The 20,979-nt window shown below is 43.8% G+C and overlaps 1 long non-coding RNA gene across 1 annotated transcript in view; it reads left to right on the forward strand.

Annotated features, from left to right (window-relative positions):
• Positions 1 to 20,979, forward strand: part of LOC126191125 (uncharacterized) — a 1,376,329-nt gene that overhangs the window by 253,560 nt on the left and 1,101,790 nt on the right. The window lies entirely within an intron of this gene.

Below are 20,979 nucleotides of genomic sequence, written 5' to 3' on the forward strand. Positions count from 1 at the left end.
GACAGGAATGTAAAGTAAACTGGAAGAGTAAATTACATTAAATGAAATGTAATGAAGTATTTTACCAATAGCTTAGGAGGGTCAAAGATCCTAGTGCCCAATACCTTTTTCTAGCGGAATCTAGAGAAAATCACCCCTTCACTCTTTACATCTAGGAAGTCCAGCCAGGAGGTGGTATACTTCCGTGAAACCACACCAAAAGGTACAAATAGCCACAGTATCTGCACATATAAAACCCTGTATATTCTTCGCGTAATCAAGACCTCAGGCCGTATTCATACTTCTGATGCGGGTCGCTGTGGCCGAGCGGTTCTAGCAGCTTCAGTCGGGAACCGCGCTGCTGCTACGGTCGTAGGTTCGAATCCTGCCTCGGGCATGGATGTGTGTGATGTCCTTAGGTTAGTTAGGTTTAAGTAGTTCTAAGGTACTGATGTCCTAAGATGTTAAGTCCCATAGTGCTTGGAGCGATTTGAACCATTTTTGAACCATACTTCTGATAAGAAGACAATCAGACCAATGAGCTAAGCTAAGCTTGTACAGGGTGTCTAAGGAAAAATAGTCAATATTCAAGGACGTCACAGGAACGATCATTCAAAGAGAAAATTCTGTTAAACATTGGCACTAAAATGCGTATCTTACGATCTACGATTACTTCTTTGTCTTCGATAATGTGAAACGCATAATTGCTTTCCTTATTGTGAAAGGTGGTGGTACGTATCCAAAAAAGAAAAATCTAGCAAATACTGGCTCTGATGTGCAGAGCATGAGATCTGTGAGCACATGTTCATCTTCCCCTACTCTGAAACAGCAATTTGTGACAAGATTTCTCGTGAAGTAAATCAAAAGTGCGGCTAAAATAATTTAAAAATCGATTACAAACAGTATTGATGGGTGTAAAATATTTGTTTACAATGGTTATAGGTTTTTGTCTGAATCTGACCATTTTCGAACCATCTATACCGTGATGGTAGGCGGTGGTCGTGAACGGAACAGGTGTTGTTTCTCCACGTGTTTGACCGAAAACCGTTACCTTTGTAAATCGATATTTTATTGCGGCAAAGATGTTTTTAATCCATTTTTAAAGCACTGTGAAAAAAATCTACTGAACAAGTGCACATAGTTCGTAAGGTATGCATTTTAGAGATCATGTTTACTTGACATTAGTTTCCTGTTTTGATCTGTACTATCACCTCGCATAATTTGGAACGCAAAGAGCTTGGAGTAGAAGCGATGTTTCACAGTATCGAAGACATAGAACTGCTCACAGTTCTTACGGTATGCATCTAACAGTAAATGTTTGCAGCATTTTTTTGGTTAGAATGATCATTCCCTGTCATATTCCGGAATAATGACCACTCCTCCTGGGACACCATGTATTTTAGTGAAGTGAATTTACCTTTCAGTGACAAGTTCTTCAGAATAATGACAGAAGTCAGTTCAGAGGAAAAGGCATTGTGTTCACGTAACTGATCAATCATGTTAAAACTGTAGATCTGAGATTCGCTTGCCAGACAAAAGGCCTACTGCCATTTCTGCGTATTGGCTAGTTTTCACTATGTGAGATCTCGCAGGATTTAGGTACTGCGATCTTTGCGTACGTCTAGTTATGATTAACAATTAACATGCGCTCGTTTGGAGATGATGTGTCGAAAGTTGAACGAAAGGTAGCGGTTTGATGGGCAGAGTGGAGAAAAGTGCTAAAGCAAGAGCCAAGGGAAAAAAAAATCTCTGCGATAGTTGGGTCGGATTGTAAGAGCAGTAGAGGAATGTCGCTGCCTGCAATAGGTCGTGCAAGGGTAGGTCTTGTTGGTACTCTGTATTATGCAGGAGGACACCTTTGAAGTTGTAAAGTGTTGTTACTCGGCGGCTGCTGCTGGGTACCGGCGTTGGCTTCTTGAACAGCATCATCATACCTGTAACAATTGGGTTCATCATTAGTTAGTGCGCGATGGGTCATATACCGGATTCACAGTGTACTAAGTGTTGGTGGTTTGGTTGTTCATTAGTTTGCGAGCTCGTCGGCTTCGTTGCTGTAGCCTGTTGGTCAGCTGTGATAGAACCTGCCATATCCAGTCGATTGTGAATTCGTCATAGGTGGTTATGCTCTAGCTAGCAGTGTCTTTGGCCGCTGAAAGGATAATTCGATTGTCTCGAGCTCCTGCTTAGTCGTGTAGCGTGTTTTTTGAATACTTCCTTGAAGGTTTCAAGGCGGTATTCATTGTGAAGATCCACGGTGCGAATGTAGCGTGCAGCATTGCTAAAGATGCATAGCACTTTGTTCTGTGTGATCTGCAGGCGGCGCAGGTGTGTAGGTGCTGCATTTCCCAGACCGGAGCTGCCTACGTCATCAGAGGGCTAATCAGTGTCTTGTGTATGGGCCTCGACACCCTCCTACTTAGAGTGTTTTCCCTGCTGAGCATCGTGTAGAGTTTTTTGAGCCTTGCGTGCGTTCCGTTGGCAATGGATTCTGTGTGGTCCCCCCAAGTGAGTTTCCGGTCCAGCCAGATACTTAGGTATCCGAAGTTCTCTCTGAAACATATTGGGCGTGCGTGTAGTGATACGTGTGTACAGTGTTGATGTTTGCGCAGTACGTTCGGTCTGTGTATGGACAGAACTGCTTCGCACTTGTCGACGTTTACTTTAATACATCATCGTTTCAACCAAGACTCGTCTGTTGACTTATTCAGCGATGCATTTTGCGATTAATGTTCCCTATACATGTTTGATATTGTATTTCTCCAGCCTGTATACGAGTACGTGGGTATAAACCGGGAAATACGCTGTAATCGAATTCACCGACGAATGCATTGCTCCGCTGAATATTGCCGGGCCTTCCGTCACTAACTGCAGCTCAAGTGGTGCAAGAAGTCTGCCACTTACCCGAAATACGGGAGTTATGCGCGAGACGTCCGCGTCAAAAGTCGAGCAGCCAGATGCGAAACTGCCAGCCACTCACGTGGGCCGCTTCAAAGGCAGCGCGCGCGCGCTCCGACGCTCATTTCCACGTCGTTTCCTCTGTCAGCTCCGCTCCACCCTGCTCTGCTCTCTCTGCTGTCACGCCAGCCGCCCCCCCCCCCCTCTCCCTCAGTCCCCATCGCCCACGAGCTTCTATTTCCCAGATGTACAGAGTGCTCCTCCACTTTGCCGCCGCCCTCGGGGACTTTCACGCGCCACTGCTTTAACGCATCTTTTACAGTTGCTTTGACGAATTCGCGAACACATTGTATTCGTTTCTTGGAACGAATGGAGTGACCAGCCAACTGCGAAAAGACGCGAAAGCGGTAGGATCCCTCATTGTGAAGGCAACTGTTCACAGGTTGTAACATTTGTTGAAGGCGTGGTACTCTAAATAATACTCTTTGGATTGGTTACTGAGGGATATGAACGTTATTCATAAGCTCATTCCCTGCTGAAGGCAGGTGCGCCAACTTGCCTATCCTATTGCGCAAGCAGAACGACGGACGTAGTTATGTTACACACATCTAGACGTTGTAGAGTGGGCTTAGTAGATCAAGCTTTGCGTGGGAACAGAGCTATAGAGCGTCAAAGTTATAGGCGCCAGAACCAGTAAATGTATATACATACACGGGGATTCCGTGGTGATGATAATAAAAACTTTGAAGATGGTGACGACGGCTAAATGTATCCATTTGAGGTAAGGGTTTCTGATTCGGAAACAAAGGAGTCGAATGTTACTAAGAGAGAACCTTTTTGTCTCCTCTGACAGTCGATTTCATGTTCTCGTACTATTGTTGATAAGACTGCAGGGGATCCAGCTTTCAGAGGTGGTAATATGGACAAAGACAAGGAAAAAATGTCAGGTAAACATGGGCTCTGAAATGCAAACCGGAGGAGGTATGAGCACTTGTTTATTTTCACTACTGTGAAACGTATCTCCTCTATTCAGTAAGTGCTCATATCTCCTCAGGTACACATTTTAGAGCCCATTTTTACTGGTCTATCTTCTTCTTTTGGTCCATACTACCACCTCCGAAAGTTTCCTACCCTACAATCATAGCAACAGCACTACCCGTACATGTATTGACCTGTCAGAGTTGTCAGAACAGTCATCACTTCGTTTGTTTCCGATACAGGGACTTTCATGTCGTCTCGTTGTCTCCGTAGAGCTGTACCATTGGAAGCAAGGAGAGGATGTTGTTTGGTGGCCGGTATCCTGTTTCTACAACACAAACTGCATGCATATATTAACTGGGATTTTTATTCCTAAGAATAGAAAATTATTTAACTCTAGACAGTCGTTGCGGTACAAGCTCTCCTTAATTGTCCACGTTAGCCCGACTGCTGGTGAAGTACAAAGTCCGCTGTGTGCACTCCTCTGGTCGCTGTGTGCTGCCTAATCCTTAGCTAGAGGCTGTGACTGCGACTCCGACTCGGTGACTCGCTCGATGACAGACTCGAACTCTCTCGGTGCGACAGACGGCGACAGACTGGCCCTAAGGTCCACAGTGGCGATCTAAATACTGGCAGCCAAGAGGGCGTTGGTGGAACGTTTCCTGCGAGTCTGTCGTTGGCCTCTATCTATATTCGCCAGCACAGGTACTCTTACCTGAAATACATACATTTATCCTTCTCCACATCCTTGAAGGTATGTAACATCATCAAGGGATGACCCTGTAAATACATACCTTTAAGGTTCTGGCGCCAATAACTTTAACACTCTGTAGCATCGTTGGACAGTGTTTCTGAACAAGGGTTCCTAAGTAAAACTTGTTCAAAGTCTCCTCTACAACCTGTAGCAAGCGTGGAACACAAATCGTGAAACACCCTTGTACAGGAGAAACCTAACTCTGTCGACATAATTCTTGAGAGACTGTTTTGGTATAAGGCATGGACTGCCAAGAATTCTGTATGCATGCAGTGCTCTGGCTTGCAAACGGACTTCCTGTCGCTTGGCTGCACACTTCTATCACTGTCGTGCCAGGCGCTCTGAGCGGTAATATGGTGAAGAAAGGGAAACTGCAAACGTGCCGCTTTAAGATGGCACGACAGTTGTGTAAGAGCCACTGAATACTGTTCAACGAAAGTGAGCACATGCAGTGTGCTGTAATATGGCATTAGTTATAAAGATTGCAATTACTGCATGCAGTAAGCTTTCTGTCTATATTTCTGGTGCTTACAGGTTTATGTGCTCACTTTCACATCGGTCACAACGCCACTGGCCAATCGTGCAGTACATAATAAATTGAATACTTGTGGGGAACGGCCATGGTAGAAAACTTCAGAATGTGCTTGCATATTTCAAAACAACATGGAAACTAAATCTCATGCTTCTTGACAGAGCATAGCGGAACGATGCAGGAGACCCGCACTGCCGTACTAGGCGAGGTGTAATGGAGGAGGTTTGCCGTTGCCTTCCTCCGACAGTAATGGGTGATGAATGGAGATGATGAAGACGACACAACGACACCCAACCATCTTGGGGTAGGTGAAAACCCCTGCCCCCCCTCGGGAATCGGACCCGGAACCCCGTGCTCGGGAAGGGAGAATGCTATCGCAAGACCTGAAGTTGCGGACTCATAGCAAAATAGATAAAAAAAGAAGAAAACATATTAAAAATCATGTAATTACATTTGGCGAGCTCAAGACATTAAAGACTTTACATCTGGAACAAACTGTCGACATAAGGACAAAATATCTTTGCAGGAAGCTGAAGTCAAAAATTCGAAAAATATGTTCGCCACACAGTTGATTTGCCAAAAATCAAATAGAATAAGTTATATTCTGACATGATGGTGTAACCTACAGTGCCGGGTTGTTTTAACGTGACTGTGTATTTTTCACTCATATACTGTGTGCGTGTGATGTAATATGTGAACTGAAAATAAAAAATATAGTTTTTAAACGTATCAAGTCGTCTTTTATTTATTTTCCTTCATACGGGGTCAACATTGTATAATGTCATAGTAATTCTATCTTACACTAAATTCTTCAAAAAATGTTCAGATGTATGTGAAATCTTTTGGGACTTAACTGCTAAGGTCATCAGTCCCTAAGCTTACACACTACTTAACCTAAATTATCCTAAGGACAAACACACACACACATGCCCAAGGGAGGACTCGAACCTTCGCCGGGATGAGCCGCACAGTCCATGACTGCAGCGCCCTAGACCGCTCGGCTAATCCCGCGCGGCACACCAAATTCTTGTCAAGTGTTATAAAAATAGAGTTTTTATAGATTATCTACACCTTTGATACGTGTACAGTGTTAAAAAGGTGAAAAACTTTTTCAGGATTTCCTGAAAAAAATGAAAATGGCAGGAAAGAAAAGATGCCATTCCTCCGCCAATGTTAAACATTTGTGGTTCACACTTTTTTTGTGTATACAATCCGTGGTAGTCAACAAATCTGCGTATGGGTTTGAAAAAATAATAAGTATTACATAACTGAAAAATTCAAAAGCATGAAAAAATTTTGTTTCGCAAATTGGATTTACCCACGTAATTCAGTGTGCCAAGATATGTTCTGACACATATTTTCAGCCCCCTCTGAGTTTTGTCACTATCGAATTGATATTTCACTGGCACGTCCCCTTAAAGCTAAGAAAAGGCAGGTGATTAGTGTGAAAAGAAAATGTTTTGAGCGTCGTACACGAGGACAAGAAACATCTCATGATCCTAAGAAGTTCGATAGCACACGTGCAGCCACGGAACTATATGGCTTTCAATGTTGGAAGATTTCTAGATCTAGTTCTGTTGAATGGTTATGATGTCGTTCTCCACTAGATAAACCATAAACCAAACTACAGTCTCTAGTACATTAACAATTCTCTTCGCAAAGGCTTACATACGTACTGATACACATCAAGATATTCAGAGAATCAATCGCGATAATTCTAAATGCTCCTGAGTTTTATATTACATTGGCTTCTCCATCGTGTATAATATGAGAAGAATTTTAGTTCATTTTATGTGCATTGTGCAAAAAATTAGATTTTAAGGATTTCCTTACATATTATTATCATTTTCATTATTTTCAGTCATAGTAATGAGTCACTTATTATTTTCGGTTAACAAAATATGCGTATGTGAAACGGTAAAAAAAAGAATAGAGAAAACAGAAAAATGAATGTAAAACGTAAAATAGCAATTTAAAACATAAAACAAATATACAGGGCTATTACAAATGATTGAAGCGATTTCATAAATTCACTGTAGCTCCATTCATTGACATATGGTCACGACACACTACAGATACGTAGAAAAACTCATAAAGTTTTGTTCGGCTGAAGCCGCACTTCAGTTTTCTGCCGTCAGAGTGCTCGAGAGCGCAGTGAGACAAAATGGCGACAGGAGCCGAGAAAGCGTATGTCGTGCTTGAAATGCACTCACATCAGTCAGTCATAACAGTGCAAAGACACTTCAGGATGAAGTTCAACAAAAATCCACCAACTGCTAACTCCATTCGGCGATGGTATGCGCAGTTTAAAGCTTCTGGATGCCTCTGTAAGGGGAAAGCAACGGGTCGGCCTGCAGTGAGCGAAGAAACGGTTGAACGCGTGCGGGCAAATTTCACGGGTAGCCCGCGGAAAATTGCTCATGCCAAAACTGGAGACCGACAGCGCCGACTTCATCTTTCAACAGGATGGTGCTCCACCGCACTTCCATCATGATGTTCGGCATTTCTTAAAAAGGAGATTGGAAAACCGATGGATCAGTCGTGGTGGAGATCATGATCAGCAATTCATGTCATGGCCTCCAAGCTCTCCCGACGTAACCCCATGCGATTTCTTTCTGTGGGGTTATGTGAAAGATTCAGTGTTTAAACCTCCTCTACCAAGAAACGTGCCAGAACTGCGAGCTCGCATCAACATGCTTTCGAACTCATTGATGGGGACATGCTGCGCCGAGTGTGGGAGGAAGTTGATTATCGGCTTGATGTCTGCCGAATCACTAAAGGGGCACATATCGAACATTTGTGAATGCCTAATAAGACTTTTTGAGTTTTTGTATGTGTGTGCAAAGCACTGTGAAAATATCTCAAATAATAAAGTTATTGTAGAGCTGTGAAATCGCTTCAATCATCTGTAATAACCCTGTGACACAAATAATTAGAATGGTAATGAATGTTGAAATATTGTAATTAGTTATGTTACAAATATTCCGACAGCGCATTGTGTAAAACTTATTATCGAAAGAGGCATTATAGAAACCAGCTTCACTACACTAGCATGTATGTGACTTGAAAGCTTCCTTCATCTATGCTGTAACGAAATACTTCATGATTCAAAATGAAATAATGATGGTTTGAGATTTTGCAAAATTTCAAATTATTACAAAAGTTGATTACTCAGTTTTCAAGAACAGTACATGTCTACTGTTATATGCAATACAATTTTTGTACATCGTCGTGTCGAAAATATTCCCTCTGAACCTGAAATGCGAAATTACCTTTCTGCGTGCGTTTCACCCCTTAAAAGTGAAACTGGGCACAAACAAAAAATTACGTAATGCACTGTTTTTTCCTCTGTAGACACCCGCCTAGCTTCATTAAGATCCTTTATTCATACTTCGGAATGTTGCCTTGTAATTAGTCCAGCGGGTAAGGTAAATGGTATATCTACTTAGGAAGATATGACATTTGTGAATCGGAGTGAATTGCTTGATTCCTTGAACGTGATGGGAGAGGCAGGGGCTGGGGGAGGGACGGTGGACTGGATGTGCATTGAAGCAGAGGAGCCGTGGCGGTTCAGCGCTGTGCCTGCTTCCACAAACGGCGACTGCTGCTGGTCAGTGGGCGGTCCGGCTTGCCGCACACTAATCGCGCCTGTTGTTGTATGCAGATGAGCTGGCTCTGCCGGCAGCCCACCTGTACCCGCGACCCTGCAGCACGGCGGGCGCGTCCCGTTAACGACCGTTAACTGGCTGCCGGTCGCCAACTGAAACCTGGGGCCCAGAGCGTGGCCACATCTCGGAGACCAAGGACTGTTAATAGCGTCCTATCCTCCGTGCTTTGACAAGCTAATGATGCCAAAACCATATTTAAAGGGAAGTTCTGCAACCCTGGGCTAGAACAGGAGGCAAATTAAACGCATGGTAAGTTTATTGAGCGGGCATGCTAAAGCCAGGAAACATCTACAGAATGTCCAAGGAACAATAGTAAATTTTCAGTTATATAAGAGGTGTGGTTCTCCAGACTTTACTGTCTAGCACTGTCCTTAGTTTCTTCAGGCAGGCAAGAAAAGTGTAGAATCTTATTTTCAATTTTGTGTATGAGGTGTGTACGAAAATGCTTTTTGCTGTTTGCTCCATGTCGCACGAGGAAATGCTGGCTAATTATCAGACCGTGTTCTACAGACGCAGCAATCGGCAGTGTAGGTTACTAAAGAAAAGGTGGCCGACGGTCCGCTAGGGTGCGACGCCATTGTCAAGTCCTCTCTGCTCATTCTTTCAAAAATTGATGTTTGAAATTGGCGTTCTTAAAATGTCAGTTTACGAAACGTCTTGTATCAACTGATTATAAATAAAAAGAGTGTTAATTTAAAGGTGTGGTAACTACTTATGTTGAGTAGCGCCGGCCAGGGTGGCCGAGCGGTTCTAGGCGCTACAGTCTGGAACCACGCGACCGCTTCGATCGCAGGTTCGAATCCTGCCTCGGGCATGGATGTGTGTGATGTTCTTAGGTTAGTTCGGTTTAAGTACTTCTAAGTTCTAGGGGACTGATGACCTCAGAAGTTAAGTCCCATAGTGCTCAGAGCCATTTGAAACCATTCGAGTAGCATATTGATTCTACCAATGAGCACGTAAGAAATTTTCTCAGTTTTATTGATTCGTGAATAACATTGAAAGTTTGTGGTTATAACTTTGAATAGTCCATCGAAATAGTTTTACTTAAATTTCATACTGGTGTTAACCAAGACTTAACACAAGAACAATACGTTTACGCTATCTTCGCCTCAAGAAATAGAATCTGTTACAGATTAGATATGGGCTCGACATCTAAGTGAACAAAATAATTGTGTAGAAATACAGATTTTACATTGTCTCCGAAAAGTTTCATTGAAATTTTGATTCTAAAACAGTTAAACTGATATACCTAAATATTACGCAACAGATCGCTCAAATAGTGTCTGTGGCTGGTGGAATTCAGTGACCCGAAACAGATAAAGCAAATTTCTCACTACGGTGACGTTTTACGTGGAATTTTTAAAGAAGCTGCTTCTCGACTAGGCAGGCTAAACCATCCTGCTGTATATAAGAAGAGATTGGAATCCTTTTTTCACTAAAAAGGTTATAAAATAAATACAGAGGAATATTCGTATGTGGTGTGTTCCCATAGATTAACGCGGTCACTTACATCAGCGAAGGAAGCTAGTAGGAAAACGTTAACCAGTTTCTATTACACCCGAAGTCAGTTACGAGCAGAATCAATTAGATAGTAGATCTGCGACTATAGTGTGCGAACATTGTTGTGTCACAAGTCGCAATGCAGCTACACCTCCTCATCAACTGTTCAAGACAATCTCCAGGATGTGAAGAAGAGAAAAGTGTTTCTACCGCAAATCTTGGTTCCTGGACAAAAACAACGAAGCGTGGATGTCTGCAGCGACTTGATTGAAATGCAAAGCTTGGACCCTTTGTTTTCTGGAAAAAATCATCATGGGTGAGGATACTTCGTGATCTCAGTACAAAGCTGACAAAAATATACACTCCTGGAAATTGAAATAAGAACACCGTGAATTCATTGTCCCAGGAAGGGGAAACTTTATTGACACATTCCTGGGGTCAGATACATCACATGATCACACTGACAGAACCACAGGCACATAGACACAGGCAACAGAACATGCACAATGTCGGCACTAGTACAGTGTATATCCACCTTTCGCAGCAATGCAGGCTGCTATTCTCCCATGGAGACGATCGTAGAGATGCTGGATGTAGTCCTGTGGAACGGCTTGCCATGCCATTTCCACCTGGCGCCTCAGTTGGACCAGCGTTCGTGCTGGACGTGCAGACCGCGTGAGACGACGCTTCATCCAGTCCCAAACATGCTCAATGGCGGACAGATCCGGAGATTTTGCTGGCCAGGGTAGTTGACTTACACCTTCTAGAGCACGTTGGGTGGCACGGGATACATGCGGACGTGCATTGTCCTGTTGGAACAGCAAGTTCCCTTGCCGGTCTAGGAATAGTAGAACTATGGGTTCGATGACGGTTTGGATGTACCGTGCACTATTCAGTGTCCCCTCGACGATCACCAGTGGTGTACGGCCAGTGTAGGAGATCGCTCCCCACACCTTGATGCCGGGTGTTGGCCCTGTGTGCCTCGGTCGTATGCAGTCCTGATTGTGGCGCTCACCTGCACGGCGCCAAACACGCATACGACCATCATTGGCACCAAGGCAGAAGCGACTCTCATCGCTGAAGACGACACGTCTCCATTCGTCCCTCCATTCACGCCTGTCGCGACACCACTGGAGGCGGGCTGCACGATGTTGGGGCGTGAGCGGAAGACGGCCCAACGGTGTGCGGGACCGTAGCCCAGCTTCATGGAGACGGTTGCGAATGGTCCTCGCCGATACCCCAGGAGCAACAGTGTCCCTAATTTGCTGGGAAGTGGCGGTGCGGTCCCCTACGGCACTGCGTAGGATCCTACGGTCTTGGCGTGCATCCGTGCGTCGCTGCGGTCCGGTCCCAGGTCGACGGGCACGTGCACCTTCCGCCGACCACTGGCGACAACATCGATGTACTGTGGAGACCTCACGCCCCACGTGTTGAGCAATTCGGCGGTACGTCCACCTGGCCTCCCGCATGCCCACTATACGCCCTCGCTCAAAGTCCGTCAACTGCACATACGGTTCACGTCCACGCTGTCACGGCATGCTACCAGTGTTAAAGACTGCGATGGAGCTCCGTATGCCACGGCAAACTGGCTGACACTGACGGCGGCGGTGCACAAATGCTGCGCAGCTAGCGTCATTCGACGGCCAACACCGCGGTTCCTGGTGTGTCCGCTGTGCCGTGCGTGTGATCATTGCTTGTGCAGCCCTCTCGCAGTGTCCGGAGCAAGTATGGTGGGTCTGACACACCGGTGTCAATGTGTTCTTTTTTCCATTTCCAGGAGTGTAGATATCCACATGAAGCGTAAAAGCTTTCACGACATGAACGACATTGAATCCAATGTGACGTGCGAGTTGCGCAATATGTCAAAGAACGACTTTTCTGACGGTTTGACACGGTTGTATGAACATTGTGTGCGATGTACTTACGTGGCGGAGAGCGGGGTCGGGAAAACTATGTACAAAACATGAAGCATTAAAAGCACTATCTTAACGAAATAAAATGGCTCTGAGCACTATGGGACTTAACATCTGAGGTCATCATTCCCCTAGACTTTAGAACTGCTTAAACCGAACTAACCTAAGGACAAGACACACATCCATGCCTGAGGCGTAGCGGTCGCGCGGTTCCAGACTGAGGCGCTTATATCCGCTCGGCCACAGCGGCCTACCTATCTTAACGTTTCTCTATTTTTTTAATTAATGTAGTATCGAATCATTGCGAACTAAGGGGGTATACACGTCAACCAATTACGCAGTTAGATTCAACTATAAACTGTACAACTAAAGAGGACTAAATTTTAGATACTTTTATGTAAGTGGGATGTTTTAACGTGCAACTGGAATTACAAAGCGAACCAAGAGCTTTCTGTAGAGCGAAATTTTCGCATTGGAATATTATTTTAGTATTTATTTTCGTATGGGTACATATTTTTGGTAGAAAACTGCACCAATTGAATTCTGAAAGCATTGCGTTTTAAGATACAAACATACTGCAATACAATAATTTTGAATGAAAAGATACTTTTGAAATATCATGCTTCTCAGAAAACGTAAAATGTATGTTTGTGAAAGGAAAACGATGGCTTTCAAATATGGTATGTTAATCCTAAAACAAATAGTTACTAGCACAGTGGAATTTTGAAGAGGGCATGTTTTTAGTGAATCGTAAATTTACAATATTTGATTATAGGAAAGGTTAGCTCAAAAACTAATCATAAAGTTAGTAAGAGTGGTCTGAAAACTATACTCTGAATGAAAAAGTTCAGAAAAATACATTGTGCAAAGAAATTTAGCTATTTTGAGTATTCTTGGTACGATGCGCATTCAAAAAGAAACGGGCCGGATGCTGTAAAATTCAAAGCGATGAAAGGAACGTAATCAACGCCTCAAAATCGCCGTAGGAAGAACATGGACACATACTCACGAGGCTGCCAACCGCCCACTGATCTCTATCATGCGGAAACCACTGAAATTTAGGCATCGGAAGAAGAGTACAAGAGGGTGTTGTGCGTCTGCTGAAAGCGGAAGGGGTGCGAGGTGCGGAAATTAATGACAGAGTGACGCAAATGTACGGAGAGCAGTACGTATCCGTTGCATTTCTGGTTGAAGGAAGGACGGACGTCGTTGGCCGGCGACGCTCGATCTAGAACGCCGCATCGCATTACCTCCTTTTCCAGTACCCACACGTGGATGTCATTATTGCAAACCGGTGGGTTGCAGTGGCAGCCATTCCACAAGAGGTGGGATTGCCCGTTGGAATAGCAGTGGACGTGCAATGGTGTCCGCACACTTGTGCCGTTTCTCGATTAATTTCCGTTCCCCGCTCTCCTTCCGCTGTACGGAAACGCAGGACGCCACTCTGCTCTTTCAAAGCCTCCGTTTCTCTTTATTCAGCACAACTGTACTGTGGACGATCGACACGTGCACGTGTTCGCTCTGTCATCACGCACGTGTACGACCATATCCCTCTAGCGGCGAGTTCGGGAGGCTCAGCAGCCTTATTGGGACCACACAATCTTTATTAGCCAATGGCGTTACGATCTATTATGCGTTTTCGTGCATTACCTGTAGAATAGAAAAAAATGTATTTAAGGAGTGGGATTATACGAAGAAGGGCTTTCCCACCTTGCTTCGTTTCAGACAAGATCGTTAAAAACTGGGGAAGGAAACTGCAGTATGTATGTTGCGTTCTTATAAAAGGAACCAACGTGGCTTTCCCCTTGACAGCTGCCCCATGCTCTCCCCTCCTTTTCCATCCTCTCTGACCTTTCCATCGGCAGGTCCCACCTGGTAGTTTCATTGTTCGTCGTGTGTGCTCCAAGTGGGTTTTAAGTGTGTTGTTTCGGAGTGTTTTTAATACTGTGGCCAACTTTTAACCTGTGCATGCGCATCCAGTGTCTTCTCTGTGTTTTAAGAATCGCCAACTGTCTTTTTTAACTTTCTGGTGACTTTTTTAACTGTCCCCAATGAACGTCTACATGTCAGTGTAATTTTACCTCCATTTTCTCCCCTTACTCTGTTTTACGTTCCCCTTTTTTATCTCCTTATGTATGTATTATTTTATTCTTGTTTTAGTTGTCGTGTCACTCAGCTGAAGAGCGGCGGATTGTGCTGCTGACAGCCCTCCCCTGCCCATATGGGGCAGGAGAATGAAATCACAATAAAGAAAAAAAAAAAACTTTCCCCTTGAGCGAAACCACGGCAAAATAAGGAAGACCGGATTGGTAATAGAAGCCCAGTCGCCACTAACAAGAGTGCAGTGTGTTACCTCAGCGCCACGTCACTCCGTGGTTACGAAACGGCGCACATTGTTTTGTCTGTTACAACGTTCATCTTAATTATGACCTCCAAAGAGCTTCGGCGCTATGCAGCTGCACACTAAAGTCCGTGACGCATAGCAGTGCACTACATAAAGCTGAACTGCTGCGAACAGAATCAATTAAAATACTATTAAACCCGGGTTAAGGTGGAAATCAGTGCGATTGATTTGAGAATGACTTAACTGCTGAGGTCATCAGTCCCCTAGAACTTAGAACTACTTAAACGTAACTAACCTAAGGACATCACACACAGCCATGCCCGAGGCAGGATTCGAACCTGCGACTGTAGCGGTCGTGCGGTTCCAGACTGTAGTGCCTAGAACCGCTCGGCCTTCTCTGATTTCCTGAAACTTTACCATTCCTAGTGCTTCTTGAGCCATGCCGCTGGCGACCACGTAATCTATGAGGTGTAAACCTTAAACCTTAATATTTATTTCTTCGCTAGGGGAGGTCTGTCATGACCATCACATAGGCAAATCATGGAAAAATGGACGCGTTTTCATTCGTATTGCGCGAGTGTGGGATGACGAGACTTCATTAAAATATAAAGAACGGATTTTGTTTACCTTTTTTCAACATTTATCTCTTGTCTGACTCGATACCGCCTGCTGCCTGGGCGATTCCCTATACCTGCCAATATCTTCATGTCTGAGTACCACTTCCACAAAGCAATCTGAGTATTCCAGACCGACTACGGTCTGTTACTTCCGTGGAAAGGAGAATCGTCAAGACGTGGTATATCTGTCTATTTATCTATATTAGTAAACGTACACCACCAGAGTTACATGCTGTCAATCTCACGGCTTCCAAGAGAACCAAATATTTGATTTTCTGTATTTCATACAGTCATCAAAAATTTTAAAGAAACTCTCGTAATCTACCATAAAGAGCTGAAATCTTATGTCAAAGGCCTAAAGCAATAATTATTACTGTTACAAACTGTATATATGTGTTGAGGCAGCATAACTCGCGGTGCACAAATTACCATGACTGTATTCAGATGGTTTTTGAGAATGAGTGCAGTTAGCTACTTACAACAAACTACGCCCATAATTTCAAACATTTATGGAACTCTGAAGCGAAATGATGTTCTCAGCATCGGAGGTGAAGAGAAATTCATAGCATCGGTGTCTGCTAGAAAAGAAGAAATTCGATAATACCTTAGTTTTGATGAATTGTTTAACATAATACATGAGACCCACATTGCTATAGGTCATGGCAGCCGAACGCGGATGTTTCTGGAATTGGATCATAAGTACAAGAGTGTTGCTCTTGGATCAATCATTATTTATTTGGAATTGTGTGAACTATGTCAGAAAAAGCAAAAAACACTGAAAAAGGCTGTTGTAGTGAAACCTGTCATACACAGTGAAAAGGATTCAGGATGCCAAACTGACTTAATCGACATGCAGGCAAACCCAGACAACAAGTCGAAGTTCATACTTGTATACCAAGATCATTTGACAAAATTTGTTATCCTCTGCGCACTAACTTCGAGAAGGGCTGATGAAGTAACAAATCATCTTTTGGACATTTTTACCACCTGCGTGCCCCAAGTATCCTTCATTCTGATAATGGTAGAGAGTTTTGTAACCAAGTCATTCAAAGATTATGTTGGTTATGGAGTGATACAAAGAGAGTCCACGGGAAGCCGAGGCACAGTCACTATCAGGGATCAGTCGAAAGAGCAAATCAAGATATCGAAAATATTTTATCAACATGAATGGAAACAAATGAAACTTCAAAATGATCTGAAGGCGTGAGCTTAGTGCAAGCAATTAAAAATCGGGCATTTCATGAAGGGATCAGATGTTCACCATATGAAGCCATGTTTGGGGTTCCCAAGAAAATGGGAATTGCTACCTCATTTGTTTCACTTGATTTAATAAAACATATAAACACTGAAGAACACTTGGAGACAATGTTAAACACGACTTCCACTTCCACTAACTCACAGGAAATTGAAAACGACGGCCAAAGAATTGATGCCAGTGAATCAAGTACTGAAACAGAAGGAACGGAAGTAGAAAGTGCGGCTGCAGCAGGTGGGGAAGCACCAGAGACACAGGATTTGACGACAGTTAACAATTAGACAGGGGAATCAGCTGGTGGTTATGACGAGACGCTGACAACTGCCAACAATGTCAATAAAGTGAAACTGGTCCGAGAAGCTGCCAAAGAAGGTATTCAGTTGCAGGCGGAGAAAATGAAAGCAGCCTCATGTAGCAAAATTCCAAAACCCTCAGTTGGACAGAATGTGAGAATTAAAGTACCGGATGTAGACAGGGCAAAAATTGATGCAAAATCTATAACAGCAGTAGTGATAAATATTCTGGAAGACGAATTTTATCAACTTGGTACCAAAGCTGGTAAACTGAAGTCATTGTACATTAGGAACCAATTGACAATGTGGAAGGAAAATTTTATTAACATCAAGGAGTAGCAATAGGCGAAATTAGTCTACAGGAAGTAGTCGCAAAGCAAGCTTTTCATGGAGGACAAGAGTGCAATTGCTTAAAAACGTGTTCAGCTAAAAGATGCTTGTGTAAATCGTCTTCCATATTATGTAATTCGAAATGTCACAATAGTCAGCCTTGTTGTAACAAAAACTAACGTTCACAAGGTACCAATTTTTACAATATTTTTCGCTAATACGGAGTATTATTCATTAAAATCACATTGAAATGTGAGAATGTTTAAAATACATAAATTTACAACAAATACAAGCTATTTCAATAAATTTTAAGCTGATTTTTTTTTTAGTGAATACGGTTTTACCAGTTGGTATGATACATCCTAAGATTTACCATCGTCTCTTGGTAAAAGTTCAAAATCTATGCAGATAATAAGAAATTTCGGACTTTTACCACACCGTGATGACAAGTCTCAGGTTTCACCATTTAATTGTAGGATTTACCAATCATCTTACTTTTACAGTAATATATCTGTACTGACCAAAATGAGGTGTAGAGAATAGGCCTAATTTTCTAGGATTTCTCATAATCTTATTCGATTTTTCAAAGAATCTGAAAAAATGGAATTCTGTAGTTTAAATTCACGTCTGGTCATCAGGGTCTACGTTTTCCATGGTCATGAACATGAGCGGCTTCCTTTATCATCTTCCCCCAATTTGAATTTCTACTTGGTTTTTAAAGATCTCTTCGACGGGAATTTTAAACGTTAATCTTCCATCTCAGTTTTAATTCTTATTGTGAGGCGTTTAGAGATTGGGAGAGAGATACTTGATGAATGGCATGTAATTAGGTTTTACAAAAGCGCGAAACACCGTAGACGTGCGTAGAAATACGATTATTAATGCCCTCAAATTATTAAGCGTATTCTATAAAGACGAAAGCCGCTTTGTCATGCTGAAACTGGAATCTATTACCTGCTCTTGCTCCGTTCGGAAGGAGAAATCAAGTGTGGAAAGTCGAGTATAAACTTCAAAGGGAAACCGACTGTTTGGAACTGGATAACATTTAATGGGTTTCCATTTTGTACTTAACGTGACAAATAAGGCTCGATCGATTACCCACAGCTCTGCTGACTCACAAGTTTGCAAGACCGGTTCCGGCGACCACCGGCCGCTCACAGGAAAGCAGGGGCACATTCACGACCGGCCTTTTAGTTACCTGTAGCGTACTGCCGATTGCACGTCACACCCGAGTCAAGGTTTCCCACTAAGCGTTCTAGAATAGCTCGCTTGATGCTTGACGGATGCGACCACACAATGTTGTGTGACCTCTCTCGACGGGCTACTCGCATTCTTCAGAATGAACGCTGGCGTTCTCGTAAGTTCGGGAGTGGAAGGCGCTCAAACGCGTTTATTGCTCATGTTTGCTCTGTTTTGACATTTCACAGTTACTCTTGCAATAACACAAAATAAAATAATGATAAAAATTAAGAGAAACTACTGCTGTAAACAGTAGACATCCTGTTTACCTTTCAGTATTTGACTTCCGTACGACTTAATATTTACCAATTTACAGCCGTATCGAGAGTTACTGTGTCCGTATTTTGTAGTTAAATAACAATTATGTTGGGTTTTCGGTACACAAACTACACCAATAAACATATCAGTAAAAATATATTAATATATCGTCGTAAGAAAGTTATCTAAGACAGCTTGGAATAAACCCATTCAGTATTACTAGCAATTAGTGTACAGTACGTCTCGCTCAACTTCCAACAACACGGCACTGACTCGAACAGTACACGTCCCTCTACGCAGTCATTGTAGTGATACTGTTATTCCATCAGATCCGTTAGTGTACTCTATACTGCTCCTTCCGAGCGTCAGATACATCGACGCAAACTGAAGTATTGGAACTATGAAGAATTGACAGTTTTCCTGATAGAGAATACTCTATTCTCCTGATGGTTCAAATGGCTCTGAGCACTATGGGACTTGACATCTAGGGTCATCAGTACCCTAGAACTTAGAACTACTGAAACCTAACTAACCTAAGGACAGCACACAACACCCAGCCATCACGAGGCAGAGAAAATCCCTGACCCCGCCGGGAATCGAACCCGGGAACCCGGGCCTGGGAAGCGAGAACGCTACCGCACGACCACGAGATGCGGGCTATTCTTCTGATCAATGTGCAAAACGTTCTACGTTGTGTACCATGGAATCACGGCAATATATTTAGTTCCGGGGTACTTAAGAAACTTTCACTTCAAGCGAGTCAAACTTGAAGAGTCGGGTGTTTATGTTATAAGTAATACATAACTGCAAACCTTTCTTTGTGAAACACGTCACTAACACACAAGTCATCTGACAGCAGTATAAATGACAGACGATTGAAAAGACTCGTTCTCGTACTGAACTGCGGCTTATTCATGTGAAGATATTGGGTAAAACAGTGGAAGTTGTCAATGAGGTAAATACGAAGATGAGCACGAACCAGGGATCTGAGCAAAGAAACATACCCTGTCCAGTCACTTTAATGTGACCATGTGCTAGAATCTTGAATAACCACCTTTTGAAGCGTGGACCACTACGAGACCTGCAAGAAGTGAGTCAGTGACTTTCAGGAAGGTAATAAAGGGGATGTTGAGTCATGTCATGACCAGCTGAACCACGTTCTCCGTGTGAGGATCCATGGAGCGAACAGCCCGATCGAGGTGGCCCCACAGAATTTCCATTGGCCTTAAATGCCGGGAGTTTCATAGCCAGGGGAGAACCATAAACTCATTCTGGAGCTCTTAGAACCCCGCACGTTCACTGCCAGCAGTGTGACTCGCTGCATTGTCCTGCTGGTAAATGCCACAGAGCTGGGGAAAACCGAAGTGCATGTAGGAGTGGCCTGCTTTGATCCATTGTGCCTTGCAGTACAACGAGGTGGCCGAGGAGGTCGCGAAAACATCCCCTGGACAATAACGCATGCAGGTGGTTCACTTTCAGATGTTTGACACCGTACACGCCGGCAGCCATCTGTCCGATGGAGCATGAAACGATATTCATATGGTAGGCAATCTGTTATCACTCACGGACGTACAGTTGCGGTAATGCTGTGCGAATCCCCCCCTCCCCCCTCCACCTTGTCAACGATGAAGAGTAGTCAGCATGGGTGCTGCTGCTGAGGCCTCTAGCCAGTAACGTTCGCTGAACGGCAGTTGAGGAGACCGAAGAGTAGTCAGCACAGGTGCTGCTGCTGAGGCCTCTAGCCAGTAACGTTCGCTGAACGGCAGTTGAGGAGACCGAAGAGTAGTCAGCACAGGTGCTGCTGCTGAGGCCTCCAGGCAGTAACGTTCGCTGAACGGCAGTTGAGGAGGCCGTCCATGTTGCTTTGTCTGGGCACTATTCGCCCGATCACATCTCAGCAGCTGTCGTTCACCGCTGTCATACATGGTTGGTGATGCTCCGCAGTTGCCTCGGCGGTTGTTTTGATATTTCCATTTTACCATGCTCTGTATACTTTAACCACAGTAGCACGCAAATGGTTTACAAGCTTAGCTGTTTCGGAAATGTCCCACCCTGGGCCCGAATGCGAACGATTATGCCCTTTTGGACGTTGGGTAAATCACTGCGTTCCCGTATTACGACAGACTGCATTCTACTGCGTCTGCCTTTACCGCTCTTCCCCCACCCCCACCCCAAGACATGATTAACACATCCTCCACTGCTAGTGCTGCCACCTTCCGTCCGTAAGTGGTTACTGCACGTTGACGTCGAATACAGGCGGTTGTCACATTAATGTCACTGGACCGTCTATAATGCAGCGTCAAAGTATGCCTGTTCACTTTTTCTCTCCGCAGGGTGTGATTGTGTATAGAAACCAGCAGGGAAAGCGAACACTCATGGACTCTTTTTGCAAACGGCGGATGAACCACGTTAGAGGCTGTGTAT

The sequence above is a fragment of the Schistocerca cancellata genome, chromosome 6, assembly GCF_023864275.1.
Source record: "Schistocerca cancellata isolate TAMUIC-IGC-003103 chromosome 6, iqSchCanc2.1, whole genome shotgun sequence".
Lineage (NCBI taxonomy): Eukaryota > Metazoa > Arthropoda > Insecta > Orthoptera > Acrididae > Schistocerca > Schistocerca cancellata.